Below are 15,863 nucleotides of genomic sequence, written 5' to 3' on the forward strand. Positions count from 1 at the left end.
ACTCTCCAACCTGTCATAGAACACAAAAAGAAACAGACATCAAGTCTGGCCACCCCAAACGCCTCAGTGAGCAAAATTATCTCCATATCCTTTTCCTGAGCAGTGTCGGATAGTTGAAGATCGCCATATAAGACAGTGGGATTTGCTTGAGGGCAATTTGAAGCTTAGGATCTCTTCTTCTTTTTGGAAGTGCCTGCTTTTGCTAAAGTATAAACAAAGTTTTAAATTAACCCATGAACAATGACAGCAGAAATAAGATGAATACAGAATGACAGAAAATTGTATTTTGACGGGATGAAAGGGATTTATGAGAGAGGCAGTCAAGATATGTGAAAGCAGTCAAGGAAACCCTATCCAGAGAAAAGAGCGAGGGACAGTAACCCTATCCAGAGAAAAGAGCGAGGGACAGTGTGTTTGATGCAGAGCCAGCTACAGACTTGATTGGGACAAACATTCAAACTCAAAACTCAATTTAAACCAATCTCTCTTTCCCAGATTGATATTTAAAAACCAATTTCTCTTTCCTTGATTGAATCATTGACCTGCAAACTACATGCTTAGAACTTCCTGAGCGTGAATCTAATTGATATTTAAAAACCAATTTCAATTTTCCCAGATTGAATCATTGACCTGCAAACTATAGGCTTAGAGCTTCCTGAGCGTGAATCTGTCATTTCCTCAAAGCTTGTTTCCGACAGCTATACTAGAACCTTGTTGATGGATGAAGGTCAATCCACTCCATGCGTTGTCATATATTATGTTCCTCTGTATTCAATGTTAAGACTGTTTTTACACCAAATTACGAAGCCATTCCTATGACTTGATTCTCTTTACCTTTGTGCTCTGCTTTCAAGTCATTCGTACAGAAATGATCTTCTCTTGAATTCTATGAATCCTACAATCTTTGCTAGAGCTAATGATACCCACTGGTGAAAGATCCGATTCCTTCACCAGCTCTTCAACTGATTGACGAAAATGGGAAGCACGCTATCACTGACACTCGTAATGCTTTCTGCTCTACCAGTCCGCCCAGGTCGATGAAATACAGATTAACAGAAGTCTAATGCGGCCTGGTCAGATGAGTAATGGTTCTGGTCCTTAAATCTAATGCGGCCTGGTCAGAAACTTCTATAATTTAATTTCACAGGATGGTTTTGTAGGCTGCCTCAGCAATGGAATTTTTAAAATTTCCTTTTCTGGTTTTGTAATTTGCTGGATCTGGACAGAACACTGATGCAGGAGTATAATGTCCCCAAAATTAACCATGGAACCTTGGGCCTAACGAGGTCATGGAATTTCCAAAGGGGAGTGGATTCATAAATTTAGAAATAATGAATTTCTAATGTCCTAGAAGGAATCTAAGTTGTTAGGGAATACTCTTTGCCATGTGGCCAACTGGAAGAAGGGAGAAATTGTCTTATAGCTTCTAGAGATGAGGACACATGTAGTTAAATTAGTGAGCTGTTGGAAACAGGCTCCATCTTGTGTGTTGTAACCGTTGATATTTTAGCAGGAAGTGGCGAAGACAAGCTAGCCAGGGGAGGCCCGACAGATAGAGAGGGCCAGGGCAGAGCACACCCATCTTTGTATGATCAGGCCATTGAGGTAACAGTAATATGTTAATAAAGATTCTGTATATTAAATCTGTAATAGTTATGTGCTTCTGTGACTTGATCTCCCCATGATCAATTGGACAAGTGTGTAAGTGTCTGCTAAGAAATCTGTGTGTGATTTCTGTGATGGTCTGTGAATGATTAATGCATATATGAAATGTTGATTAGGAATTCGCGTGCAATCCCTGTAACACGAAATGGCAATGTTTGAATGCATGAATTGTGATCGCTGAATGGGTTTCTTCTGGTAGTTAATGGCACAGGAATTACGAGCTTCCTGTAGAAGGGTTTGAATACCTTTCTGGCATAGAAATTTTTGTGATGGTTATGAACCAAGTTCTGTGTGTTGTATCAGAGGAACGTATCATGGATTAAATGCAGAATCAGTAATAAATTGTTAATGTCATTGGAATCGGCATGGAAAGTCTCTGCGTGGTGTTTTTAAACTTCCAGTTCATGGAAATCGCCATCTGAGTGTAACTGAACCAATACTTCTGTTGAAGAGGGTTCAAGCATTGCTGTTTATTTTGTCAGTTAAACAAAATTAAATTCTGAGCATTAGTGTATGAAGGTGAATCAAAGGGATTCGATTCCTTTGGGAAACGAAATCCATTCTGAGACGAAGTTGAGATGCGATTGAGCGCATTGCTAGATCGAGGATCGATTGATTTGGTACAGTAGGAACTAGTCTATGTTCCAAGTCAGGTTGGAAATGGGGGTTTGATCGGAGGTTCGTATAAGAGTTCTGTTCTGGACGTCTCAGATCTGTTCGCACCAGAGACAAGTGTGTTGTAGGGTTACGATTTTAGCTCAGTTTTGGGTACCTTAGAATCTAGATCCATTTGCATTTGAAGCAAGGCGTGACAGAGAAATTTCAATACCAGAACCACCACTAATAGAACTTGATTGATTTAGATTCACACTGAACTGAAATTTGAGATAAATCTATACAAGTCCAAATCCTGCGCCAGTTAAGGTGCGAAGATCCAGTATGATTTAGGAGAGAGGTTAAAGTTTTACTAGATTATTCGACTTTACATCAACGATCTCGGAACTTCAACTCTGAAACGACCATCCGTATGGTGATTGTGATCTCTTCGTTAAGCATGATGATCCTGCCTCGTTCTTTGAGCAGTTCGCAGGTTGTTTCTTCCAGTCCTTCATTCGCTCTTGAGACAGAAAGGAAGACTTGACTTGTGGCTAACCCTGAGCTTTCCGCGAATGCCTGTCTCAGCTCTATAAGTTTCCGGGCACTGTACTCATCCCATACGTTAGACTTCCTCGGACCATGAAGTACGCAATCCACCTTGTTGATAACGAGCACCACATTTGGGGACAATCGCGATCCGACGATCCTTGGAAACTCCGCCGCAGCTCGACAATTATCGCCTACAAAATTAAGCACCACTATGCACAAGTCTGCAACTTTCTCATAATTTTCCCAAACCTTTGACAGAAGAACTCTTTCTCCACCCGCTTCAGTGCCAGGGAAATCAACTATAAATACATCATCACTGAAACTGTGCATGGTAGCGGACTGTGTGTGTTTCGTGAATCCCACTTCTTCAACAGTTTTGCCTAATGTCGAATTGATAAGGGTGGTCTTACCAGCGTTTTCAGGGCCTATAAATGCTGCTATACTCAAGCCTTCTAATAACTCACATGCAGATATTATTTTAAAAATCTTCCATGCCCTGTTTCCTATATCTTTGACAATGCCTTCTGGTAGCCATTGTCTACTCTTCACAGCCTGACCTTCCCTGCGAACATGCTCTTAGATTTTCCTCTCATAATACCAGACATTCTGTGACTCATTTTGTGATTTAGTGTCGCTTAGAAGGCAATAAATAGTTCTCACAATGGCCCGGTAATTCCGTGTTCCTAGTTTATTGTCACATATGCAGTAGAAGTATGAGCCACTTTCATTAGCATATTTCGAAATGCACGATTCACAAGGTATAACAGAACATAGATTTTCTGGACAAGACCGGAGTAAGGTAGAAAATAATACATATGATTTCCTGCGTATCCCTTCCGCCGATTCTACAAAACTACGTGCATCCTTTAATTTTGTAAGGATACCGTTTGGAATCGGTGTCTCCAGCTTCTCCGTTAGAAGGTCTTTCATACTGTCAAAACGTTTCCTCTTTGTTTCCACAGAAATACCGAATGACCGATGCTCAAAAGCATTGTCAAGAGCTTTATACGCCTCCTTGTACTCTTTACTTTCTGTTAAAACCTCTGATTGCTTTGATTGCTTCATTAACAACAGTCTTCCCATGGCCCTGTTTAAAGCATACGCAACATAACTATTCTTTCATGCATCTTCAACCTGCACATCGGCCTCTATTGAGCCGAAGCAAGTCCTTATTTCCACAGAGATATGTATTTTGTCGGTATAGCTTTCCCTTCTGTTTATGGAAGCTCTTAGAAGGATGCCATTGTCACATGAATCTTCAACAACCCACTTATCTCCTACCTCTGGCTTCACATGAAATTCTTTCATCTCTGACAAATCATCACCTCTTATGGCTATAAATCCTTCACAATTCCTTTGACCATGGTAAATATTGAGAGTGCAGGACTTTATAGAAGGTTTAGACCCTATTTCCATGATTTTACAAATTAGATGAGAACTGAACTCTTTCACATAGCTTTCAACTTGGTGACATTGCCAGGCGTTTACACTTGGTAATTTTACATCTGGATTGACTGAGATCAAATCCTTTCCCTTATAATACAGTCCAACATATCCATACTGAGGCTTTCCGGACTGATTCTTGCTCTGCATTTCCTTAAGCTTTATTCTCTCCAAGCAAGAAGGTAGATCCTCTGTATCTGGATTACAAGGTACAGTCATTCTTATACCTGTTAGCAGCCAGGGTACGGGATCAGCACCATTCACAAGTGTAAACATACGTCTACTAAGTTCCGTGGTTTTTTCACAGAACCGCTTGGCGTCGTTGTCACAGAAATAGGGCGAGCCAAAGGCAATAGATACATGCGTTTTGTCCCTTCGCGGGTGCTTAGCATGTAACATATCAAGAACAAATGAGCCAGTGCCCCACCCAAGCCATGCCCTGAAAATATTATCTTGTCTGCTTTATAGTTTTGGAAAAAGCCCATACTAGGAAGATTGCAGGTTATTTTCTGAAAAATCTCATTATGAAACAAACCTTGCAAATCTTTGGCCACTGCACCGTAACTCTTACAAAATTCATCTTTGCCTGCAACTTTGTGAGCAAACATATCTCGAATAGAAAACCCCCACCTGAACGCAACAAACAAAGTATTATTGTCGTTCTGCTTACACTCGCCCACTATAAAATCAGGTGCCATTAGTATGTTTTCCCAGCCAAAACGATAGACTGGAACTGCAACAACTTGCTTTTTTTTTTTCATTATCCAGGTTAGCCAACCATGATAATAAAACTGCCTTGCTAATTTCATCGGAATTTGGTTGAAAATCTGATCGAGAAGTGTAAGCGCCCATTTTGATTATACTATTGATATTCAGCTATGTTATCATGTATTCAGCATGAGTTGTTGCGAAAGGGGTGGAACCAGTTTCAATTATTTAACTTGGAAGCACTGAACAACGACAACAGTGATGATATTTATAAAATGGAATAAATGCTGCTAATTGTACAGGTTGCAGAATCTCTTTTTGGACAGCTTCCGCGAATATAGATTTATGTTTGAGAATAGGAATTGTATTGTCCATCAAAACGGATAGGAATTTGGATAAAATATTTTAAAAAAATCTTGTAATAGCATTGTTTGAATCATCTTGTTAATCTAGATTTACAAAAGTCTTTACCAAATTTTATCAAATTCTCGCTCAAATTTTCATAATAAAAAAAAACAAAATTTACAAACTTTATACATTTCAAATATCTTCACAAAATTCACACATTCAATTTTTACAAAATTCATACATTCAATAATAATTTTTAATAACAAAAAAATACATGGTGACCAAAAATAATTTCACCACTCACACCAAAAATTCCAAATCTTTAACATAATTAAATAATAACAAAATCATATTCTCATTACATTAATTAATAACTAAATCTTAAAATAGTTAAATAATACTAAAAATTAAATTAAATATAATTAATAATGAATTAAATGTAGCTCAACCCAAATCCATATGTATATCTTCGGGCTCACTCAATTCAAGATTTAAGCATTCAAAGGGTATATTGCAATATATATTATAATATCTATGTTGTAAAATTGTGTTTTGTGATCATATTTTTTTGCATATATATATATATATATATGTTTTTTAAAATAAATTTAATAACAGTTTAAAATGTTAAACTTTTTAAATTATATTAAAAATATTAATTTAAATTTATAAAAATAACAAATTTATTTATAATTTAAATACATATTATTAAAATAATAAATTTTCATTCCATCTAAACATGAGAAAAATAAATTTTCAATTTTAAAATTTTAAGTTGTTACCTTAAGTTAAATTTAATGTAAAAAATAAGACAAAAGTATAATGAAATTTGAATTTACAAGAGAATAAAGGTAAAGTCAATAGTAAAAAGAAAATATAAATGATATAAAAAAGAAAATATAAATGATATTAGTAAAAAAATAGGTTTAGGAATAAATTACTAAAAGAAAAATATAAGTTTATTTTAAAGGTAGTCAATAGCAAAAATAAAATATAAATGATATAAAGTAAAAAGAAAGAACTCGAGGAATATATTAAAAAAAGATAAAATTAATAGAAAAAGAAGTCCACAAATAAATTACAAAATTACAAATTTATTTTAATTTACCAGAAAAAAAATAAGTATCATGAAATTTAAAAATATCATGAATAAATGATGAAAAGAAAAATATGAATAATTCATAAAATATATTTATGTATATTACGAAAATAATAATATTCATATAAAGTAGAAGATGTTTTTCTCAGGAAGGAAGTGGCGGGAGGGGTGTTAATAAGCTTCTATGAAGAAATAAAGATGAAATTTGCATGGGGCTAGGAAAAACCACCAATAATCAAGCAGAAGAGAGGGGATGCTTCTATGAAGAAATAAAGATGAAATTTGCATGGGGCTAGGGAAAACCACCAATAATCAAGCAGAAGAGAGGGGTGTTAATAAGCTCCTACGAGGAAACAAAGATTAAAATTGCATGGGGTTAGGGAAAACCACCAATAATCAAATAGAAGAATTGGCTTTGTGGCAGGGATTAAAAATAGCGCTAAAAAGGACAATTGATCATCTCATTGTAATGAGAGACTTAATGCTAGTTATTAATAAATCCCATAAAGAAAAAGTTATGTTCCAAATAGATTTGGCCCCTTAGATGAGCAAATATGGAATCAAATCCAAATATTTGAATCTATATCCTTCTACCATGTTAAAAGATTAAATAGTAATATTGGAAATAAACGGTAGGCCTTGATCATGGTTCTCTTCTCCTAGATTGAGGTGTGTTATCATTCCAATACAATCCATGATGATTGAGAGGATAAATAGTTTGATGGTTGGGAAGATATCCCTTATGACAAGATGGTAGGAGCAAGCTTCGAGGTATTCCTCAATTTTAAATATCATTCATGAAGAATCATTAAGGAAGGTGACACTTCAACGACTCATGGCTTTGGAGATAGAGACATATCGTCTCTCTAGGTGGTTAATTACCAGAGCTATCGTCATGAGCAAGGACAGATGGTGTCATAAATCCCATGCTCATGCATTGGGATATAACTCTCCTTAGGTTTGTATCTCGTCCATCCGCTTGAGGAGTAAATGTGAACAGACCAATCATCAAGTGAGAGATATGTTGCTGAGAAATGGTAATTATAGTCGCTTTTTGGAGTCCAGAAACATTCAATAGTCTCTGATGGAAGTTGCAAAAGGAGTGGGGCTCTCTATCGGCTACAAATGGCAAGCGTCAAGGCTAGAGCTGCATAAAATATTTGTCAATTTTCGTTTGTAAAGGAGCATGGCGCCGTTGAATGTTGAGGGTGGTGAAAGTTTGGAGTAGGCAGAGCTCATGGTGGGGGAACGCATTGGAAAGATGGATAGGGTCAGAGAGCAAATTGTTCTAGAGGCACACACCCATTTCTCACTAGTTTCAAGGGAAATGGAAGCGTTGCGCAAGGATATGGAGTGGATTTTCCTTTTGGTGGAAATATTGTCCACCAAAGTTGATAATTTGACTTTGAAGGTTGATGGAATCGAGGTTACGGTAGAGGCAACAACAATGGGAGTTTTGAAGGAGGTCCCGTGCTTGCAAGAGCCATCCTCTCTAGTAACAACTCTGTCAAGCGAGCTTGAGGAGCAACTTCCAAAAATTCAAATGCAGGCAGAGGAAGAAAATGGGAATGAAGTTGCAAACAGACAGCCAGGAATGTAGTTGTGTTATAGAAGCTTTCTTTGTTTAATGTTATGTCGAACAATATTATATAATATCTCTTTTTGGAGATCGTATAAGATAAATTCTATTAGAAGTATAGTAGGTCACAGGCAGGGTACCAGTGAATTTTTTTTTAAACAATTATAGAGCACGAAAGATGATATTTTTTCTATGACTATAAAGATTCTTGTCCTTATACGAAATTTTGATTAATATAAACTACACTATCCTTAAAAAAATGGTTCTCATATATATACATATATATATGTATATGTAGCAAAATGGCCCAAATCATGACAATGAAAGCATTTCACTTTCGTCATGTCTTTCTTCTTGCCTCCATGACTAGAATCTGATTTGGAATGGGAAGCTTTCGCTTTCCCCTTATTCACCTTAATCGCTAAGAAACAATGCTCTTCATCATTAGTCTTTGATGAAGATCCATCCCTAATGTTCCTCTTGATCTCCTCCTGCATCAAATCCGACCACAGTCGTTCCCAATCTAGTAGCTTCTCCCGACCATTGACAGAGTCCTGATAAATATGTCAACTCTTTGGGAGTCCCAGAAGAGAAAGAATCACCATATCATCCTTGGAAACCGTGATTCCAACACTTCCAAGCTCATCTAAATTGAGTGAAGTTGGTCAAGTATTTTGGAATAGTCTCGCCTTTCTCCATTTTGATTTTTCGAAGTTTGTCCTTCAGTGCCAATCTCCTTTGGTCACTATTGTTTTGATACAAGTCCGTCAATGATTTCCACATAGCATACATAGTTTCCTTTCCATGGAGACTCAAGGGAATGTGGTCTCGAACTCCCTCAACGAATTTCGACCTCGCCTTCACCACACACTTCTTCCATTAGGCCAGATTCCGTGCATCCGATGCTGCTAGCTTAGGAATGTATTAATCAACGCATTCCTTCAACCCATTATCCTCCATCACAACCTCCATTCTATCCCTCTAGACTATAAAATTCGAGCTGCCTTCCAAGGCATACTCAAGCCGCAAACCATAGAACACCATCTAACAATCTTGAAGTATGTATTGCAAATTCAAATTTCACCTATAACCCAAAACTTTGAAATATATTCTAGAATATTGAATTCAGCTCCGATACCATGTAGATTTTCCTATAGATTCACAAGCTCATGCAATTTACTAAAGCACAAGACAAGAATCTACTTCTACTTTCAACCAGCGGAAGCCAATAGATCGATGAAAACAATATGAATAAGAACAAGACAAATCAATGGCACATAACACAATAAGTTTTCCTGGGGAAATCCATTGCTCAAAACCCGGCTATCCGTATTGCATTAAATCATAAATATGAATGAAGATACAAAGTTTTTTCTCACTAGAACAATTCCGCACAAGTATGCTCAACTCTCTCAGCTCACAAGCTAGCTCAAGCCAAATCCTTGGCCTCTTCAACGACTCTCCAAGCCCCTAATCTCTTGCGTGATTCTTAGGATGAATAGCCCATATTTAAAGGGAATTCATGCTTCCAAAACTACGCAATCCAAACATAGGTCCTATTTTGATTGCATGCGTGATCTATACAACTCATTAAATCATACAACTGATAGTACACTATCCCTGCACTCTAATCTCAATGGGGTCTTTCTCAGAATCAACATGCATGAGTTTCTAATGAGGGAATCTTCAGTTAACTAGAGTGACACTTGTGGATGCACTAGTGCACCAACTGACTGTTAACTCTCTATTAGTTCCACAAACAATTTGGAACTAATTTAACTGAACATAACTCAGTAAACTGAGTGATCTAATTACAACTCACAATTAAACTCATCCTAGACCCCTAAAACTTAGGGAGAACATATACATGACTTCAGAAAGACTTCCAACTCGAAATTCCTAAGCTAATTAAGTTAATTAAACTTAATTAACTATTTACAAGTTGCTATGAGAATAGAATTCAATTTTAATTCTCAGTTTAATTCAAGGACAAATTAAACTAGAATTTCTTGTTGCCATTTCTCAATAGATTAGAAGTTTTATTAGTGGGTGTAATGCTTATATCAAGTCAACTTTTCATATTTAAAAAAAAATATATATATACTTTGATAATAACCAACCTAAATCCATATTAACCTTTGATCTACCAAGCACTGAGAGGAACGAATCATGAAATCAATCAAGGTACAAACCATTCCTCAAGTTTTTTCCCCACGTGGGATTTAATCGCTTTCGATTCTGGGTGATCGATAGATCTGAGGTTAAGATGAATGTAGGTTGGTATATGAACAACAACATATTAATAGTTGTAGAACAACAATATGACCACCACCAACCATATTTTTCATTTCTATTATCATACAATATATGCAATGATAATCTATGGCTACCACCATGGTTTTTCAATTTTTTCTTAAAGGTTATAATTTTTGCACAATTTCTTCCATGGCCTAAATATGTCCTGACTTCTCCCACACACCTTATCGAACAATATCAATCAATTATCCCATCACTACTTCCTTGACAGCCTCCAAACTACTATAACAAGCCATAATCTGTCAAGCTTATTTACACATTTCAAGTAAAGCTGGATGTAAAAACCTAACATGCATTGGTTAGGTTAATAGGTGATTGGATTTCAACCCTGTGTGATGTTATATTTTTCTAGTGATACTAGTGGTGGCTACATTAGTAACCTATTTTTATTGTATATAATTACCAATGCACATTTACTACTAATACTAATAGTTAAAGAAAACATTCTATTCAAGAGAACATATACAGGTAAAACACTGCACCAAAGAACACAAGGAAATTCATTTCACACGTGTGGAACAATAATTATTACTTTAGTCCAAATGTTGTGATTTATTCTGGCACATGATGTCAAAAGTTGATTACTTTTACTTTATTTGGATTTTAATGGAGACTCTTCCCATGTCTATGCTTAGATCTCAGGTTCAAGAATAGACTTAACCATATGGGAAGAAAGTCTATTGAATCTGTAACATAGCTAGTTTTTCCATTGTTGGGCACATGATTTTCCCATTACAAAATTTGTTTCCACTCAATGCCTTTATATGGGTTGAACTCTCTAGCCTACTAATAGAATTAGAAATCTTTTAATGTTCCAAGTGCTTGGACATATTTCTTGTTAAGATCTATTAAGAGACCAAAGAAAAGAGCATTTGTATCCATGCCTTAGATGCCAGGAAACCAAGCACAAGATTAGAAATTTGTTGTTTCATGCAAAAACTTGGGGTTCATGAATTAGATACCAGGACACTAAACACAACATCATAAAATCATTATTTAATGCAACAAAGTGAAAGGAGACATCTGTATCTATTAACACTTCTCCCTAAGATTGACATCTAGACTCTATAATAAGAAAATGTACTAGAGTAAGGTCATGGCCTTCAACTTCTCAATAATTATTCAAGGCTATGCCAACTGGAACTCCAAGTAGCCTCAAGTCAAGGAAGTTTTCCAAACAACTTGCTTGGAGTCCCAACAACTTTCTTTCTCCAAACAATGTTTCATTAGACAAAGAAAACAAACAATAGAATCCATAGTGTGATAGCGAAGATCTCATCCTCCATTGTTATTGACAGGAAAACACTATTTTTCTCTCACATAGAGAAATTTTTAGCACAGACATGAAATTCTGACATGTCAAAGTTTTTAAACCCTAAACAACAAAAAGTAAGTCTTGATAATAACTAGTGTTATCATAATTGGTGATTAAAAAAAAACATTTCTTAGTTTTTGTAGAACTTTTCCACTTTTGCCCATTTTTTTCTTACTTATTTTTCAAATCCCTACTGAGTTATTGTTGTACACTATTTTTTAAACATAAAAAATAAGTTAATAACCCACTCAAAGTCTTTGTATGTCATAATCATAAGAAAGGCATAAAGTGTGAATAAATCATATATTTACAAGGTTAGCAACTTACCACAATCCTTACTAATGGTCAAAATGACTCAACAGACAATCACAATTTACATATCCTAAGCTTATGAGAAGTTCAACTCAATTCTAATATGACAACAACGCTTGGAGTCACATGAGACATTATCAAAATTATTTCTTGTAAAGAAAAATTGGTCTTAGATATAATTGAGACATTATCAAAACATTACCTCCTACAACTTTGCAAATTTCATTTGCATTGATCTCTCTTATACATATCTCAATCTGATTATTCTACTTTGATGTTAGAACAAGAAACAACAACAACAACAAAAACATATGAAATACTAGTGGGAAAGTCCAAGAATGAATTTGACAAGAACATACCATGGCTTTCAACTTTAATGCAAATGTCATGGGATCATAATAATGAGCTCTCATTTCAGCAACTAGATCATTGAACCACTCTGAAACTACCATTCATTTAAGGGGTGCTTTATTGTTTTCTTTAAGGAAGACACCAAAAATCTCTTTGGCCATTCTTTGCACCATACATGTGCCATCTTCAAATGTCCATGAATTAAAAACCTTAATGAGTAACAGAAGCCATTACATAATGGGTGAACATATTCAATTATGCCCTTCTATAGAACCATAACTACAATGTGAAAACAATATCACATGAGTTTGACTCAGCAACATCTCTACACAAACATTATAAAAACTCAAATGGGAGACTCAACCTATCAATTCAGTTGAGAATAAACTTCGACAATAACTCATTTTTGGTTTAAGGGGGCTTGGACCTAGGTTCAGAGTTAGCTATGCTAACTAAGAAAACCCTACACTATCGGCCCTTTCGGCAATAGTCCGCTTAGTGCAGACCACAATCTCACCCGAGGTAGTATTGGGGGATGCTAGAACCAAGTTTCTGCATCTAGAAGGCTATGTGATGTAGCAGCAAGGCGTTTCTTTAATCTAGGGCCTGATCCGACCTTCGCGAACCCTTATCTTCAAAATCATATACTTAAAGTGATTTCTACTTAAATAGATCTATGAGCTTCGCCTAATTGTTCTAACATGCATAAGTTATCATACAAAAGTAGATATGGACCTTTGTGATGCAATTAAAACAATATTACAAAGAATCGAATCATAACTGAGCATAAACAAAAAAACATATAAATATACAGAGAATGCACAAAATTTCTTCAAATAGGCTTTATTACTTCAGATATTCAATGAAAACACTTCTTCTGACCCTACGAACACAGTTGTAAGGGCCCAAGCACTCAACTATGTACTTTCCAAGGTCTCCACGCACTTAGTTGCAAGAGCCTTCCCCTTTGCCAGGATACAAAATTACAGACAAAATAGACTCAAAATCCCATTCATGAACTGAACTTCCTTTTATAGCTTTTACATTACATTACCATGGTCCACGAACCATGGGGGAAGTTCATTACTTAATAAAATTAGTCCATCCCTTTACAAAATAAGGGACTTTGACTTACCTAAAAGTCCCTTTGACACTTAATTTTCTGTGTTATTTGCGCTCCGCTCCTCAAAATGCGAAGACTTTATAATATTACATCAAAATTGATTCAAAATTTAGACAAAACTTAGACCTAGGGGTCCCCATCCCAATAGGCCCCCAACACAAAGGCATGACTTGTACCGAGTCCCTATGCCAGTACGTCCTTGACGCGCGCTTTAAGGCCATTGAACTATGTATTCAATGCTTAAAGCTCTGTTGTGCACTGCACGACGGCTTGTCGAACCTCCTCCACCAAGTTCTCAGTAGTTGGTCCCTCTACGACTAAGCCAATGGTCCTCTGCATCTATTGAATACCTTTTAGTTTACTCTCTACAACTTGAGAGAGTTGCCTAGCTTCATCAGCCCAAGGTTGCGTTCTCGTTGAAATGATGGATGCTTTGCATCACAACTCTTATATCTGAGTCTGAAGAGCCTTACCTTCCTGGAGCTTGGCGAAATGTTGCATAGGTGCTAAGGTCCGTGTTGTTTCCCTGACTTCGTCGAATTGCAATGGTTTTTCTCTTATGCCATCTTCAATCTTCTGTACATGTGGGTCCTCCTGCAACGAGGCCCACATCTCCTTGGTGTTCTAAAAAATATGACTACAGTCCTTAATTACAGTTGCTAGTATGCCCATGTATGCCTTAATAGTAGTCTTGCGCTGCTCTCGAACTTCTAGAGGTGTTGTTGGTTGTACCTGCATCTGCATCTCTACGACCTACATCTACATCTCTACAACCTGCATCTGCATCTCAAACTTTACTCATTCAACCTTTGATTTGGACTCCTTTACCACGACTACCAACTTGTGGAGCTTGTCTTCGGAAGTTGCTTCAGCCTGTATGAGGAGCTCTTGCAGCTTAATGAAAGTATGGGTAATGGCGTCCTCTAGCTGTTGCCGACGTGCATCGGCTGCATCCCTATCCTAGATGGCCCTGGAAACTTCCTTAGTTAATTTCTCATTGTGGCTCTTGATATCTTTGATCATGAAGAGTAGCTACTCTTCCCAGATTTTCAATTCATGCACTCCTTTGTGGATTTCATGCAATGCTTGAATGGGCAGCGCTGCTAAGTTTAACATGGAATTCCTCCCATATGGTGTTGCTATCTGATCTGCCTCAGTAGTAAAATGCAGGGAGCTGCCTGGAATGAGCACTGCGCGGACCTCTGTGGTTACCACCAACGTCGAAGGTAATGTTGGTTTCACACTTGACGTTCCCACACTCGCTTGATTCTCACTCACCTAAATCACGCTCACTTCAATCACACTCTCTTATACCTGTAGCTCTCTGAGGCCTTTTTGGACTTGCATCAATACTGACTTGTATTGATCCTCTATATTTCCCCACATGTCCTCAGTGATTGATCGCACAGTGTCACTGATATCATCGATGTCCCCTTGAGTGAGGACCATCGACTCAGTACTGGAGGTCTTGTCAGACTTTTGCTTCTTTCGCGCACCTCCAGTGGTGGTTTTATTCCTCCTCTTTAGGTTGAAAGGAGACTCAATATCTTATGTCTCTGGATTTAAGACCTCTGTGGTACATTATTTTCTTAGTCACCGGAGATTCCACAGTAAGAACATTTTTCTGCCAACGTTTCAAATCCCAACCGGGATCCATCATCAGGACAACTTGAATGCTTTGATAGAAGAAGAGCAGTTTTTAGGGTTTAAATAGAAATGAGGAGAGAAAAGAGGGGAAGGTCGGCTCTCAATTTTTGAGAAGTCGGCTGCCTCTTGATTTAATTGATTCATTTAATTAATTAATTAATTTTTTTTTTTTTTAATGAATATAATTATTAATATAATAATTAATTATATTAATATAATAATTAATTCTATTAATATAATAATTAATTATTTTAATTATTATTAGTTTAAAAATTAATTACTAATTAAAATTAATTATTAATAATTAAAATTATTAATTAATTAGATATTAATTAATTATTAATTATCATTATTATTAATACAGATTAATTATTATTAATTAATATATTTATATTAAAATTAATAGAAAAGATTATAATTACATTAATTATTGCAATAATATAATAATTAGTGATTAGTAATACCTATAATACCAAAACAGTAATATATATTTTTAAAATAATGGATATGATTATAATTATTATAATAACTATTATTAATGTAATAATTAATTTTATTAATTATTATTATTAATATAATAAATAATATAATAATTAATTATTAAAATATAATACTTAATTAATTATATTAATATAAATATGATAATTAATTATATTAATTAATATTAATTATTATTGATTAATATTAAATTTTTTTAATTATTTGAGAATAGATATTTAAGATTATTATTATTATATTAAAATAGATATAAATTTTTATAATCAGAAATTAATAAGGCGATTAAATTAAATATCTAATTAATTAATTAATA

Source organism: Pinus tabuliformis, chromosome 4_1 (genome assembly GCF_031772625.1).
Source record: "Pinus tabuliformis cultivar Carrire ecotype Pingquan chromosome 4_1, CPIR1, whole genome shotgun sequence".
Lineage (NCBI taxonomy): Eukaryota > Viridiplantae > Streptophyta > Pinopsida > Pinales > Pinaceae > Pinus > Pinus tabuliformis.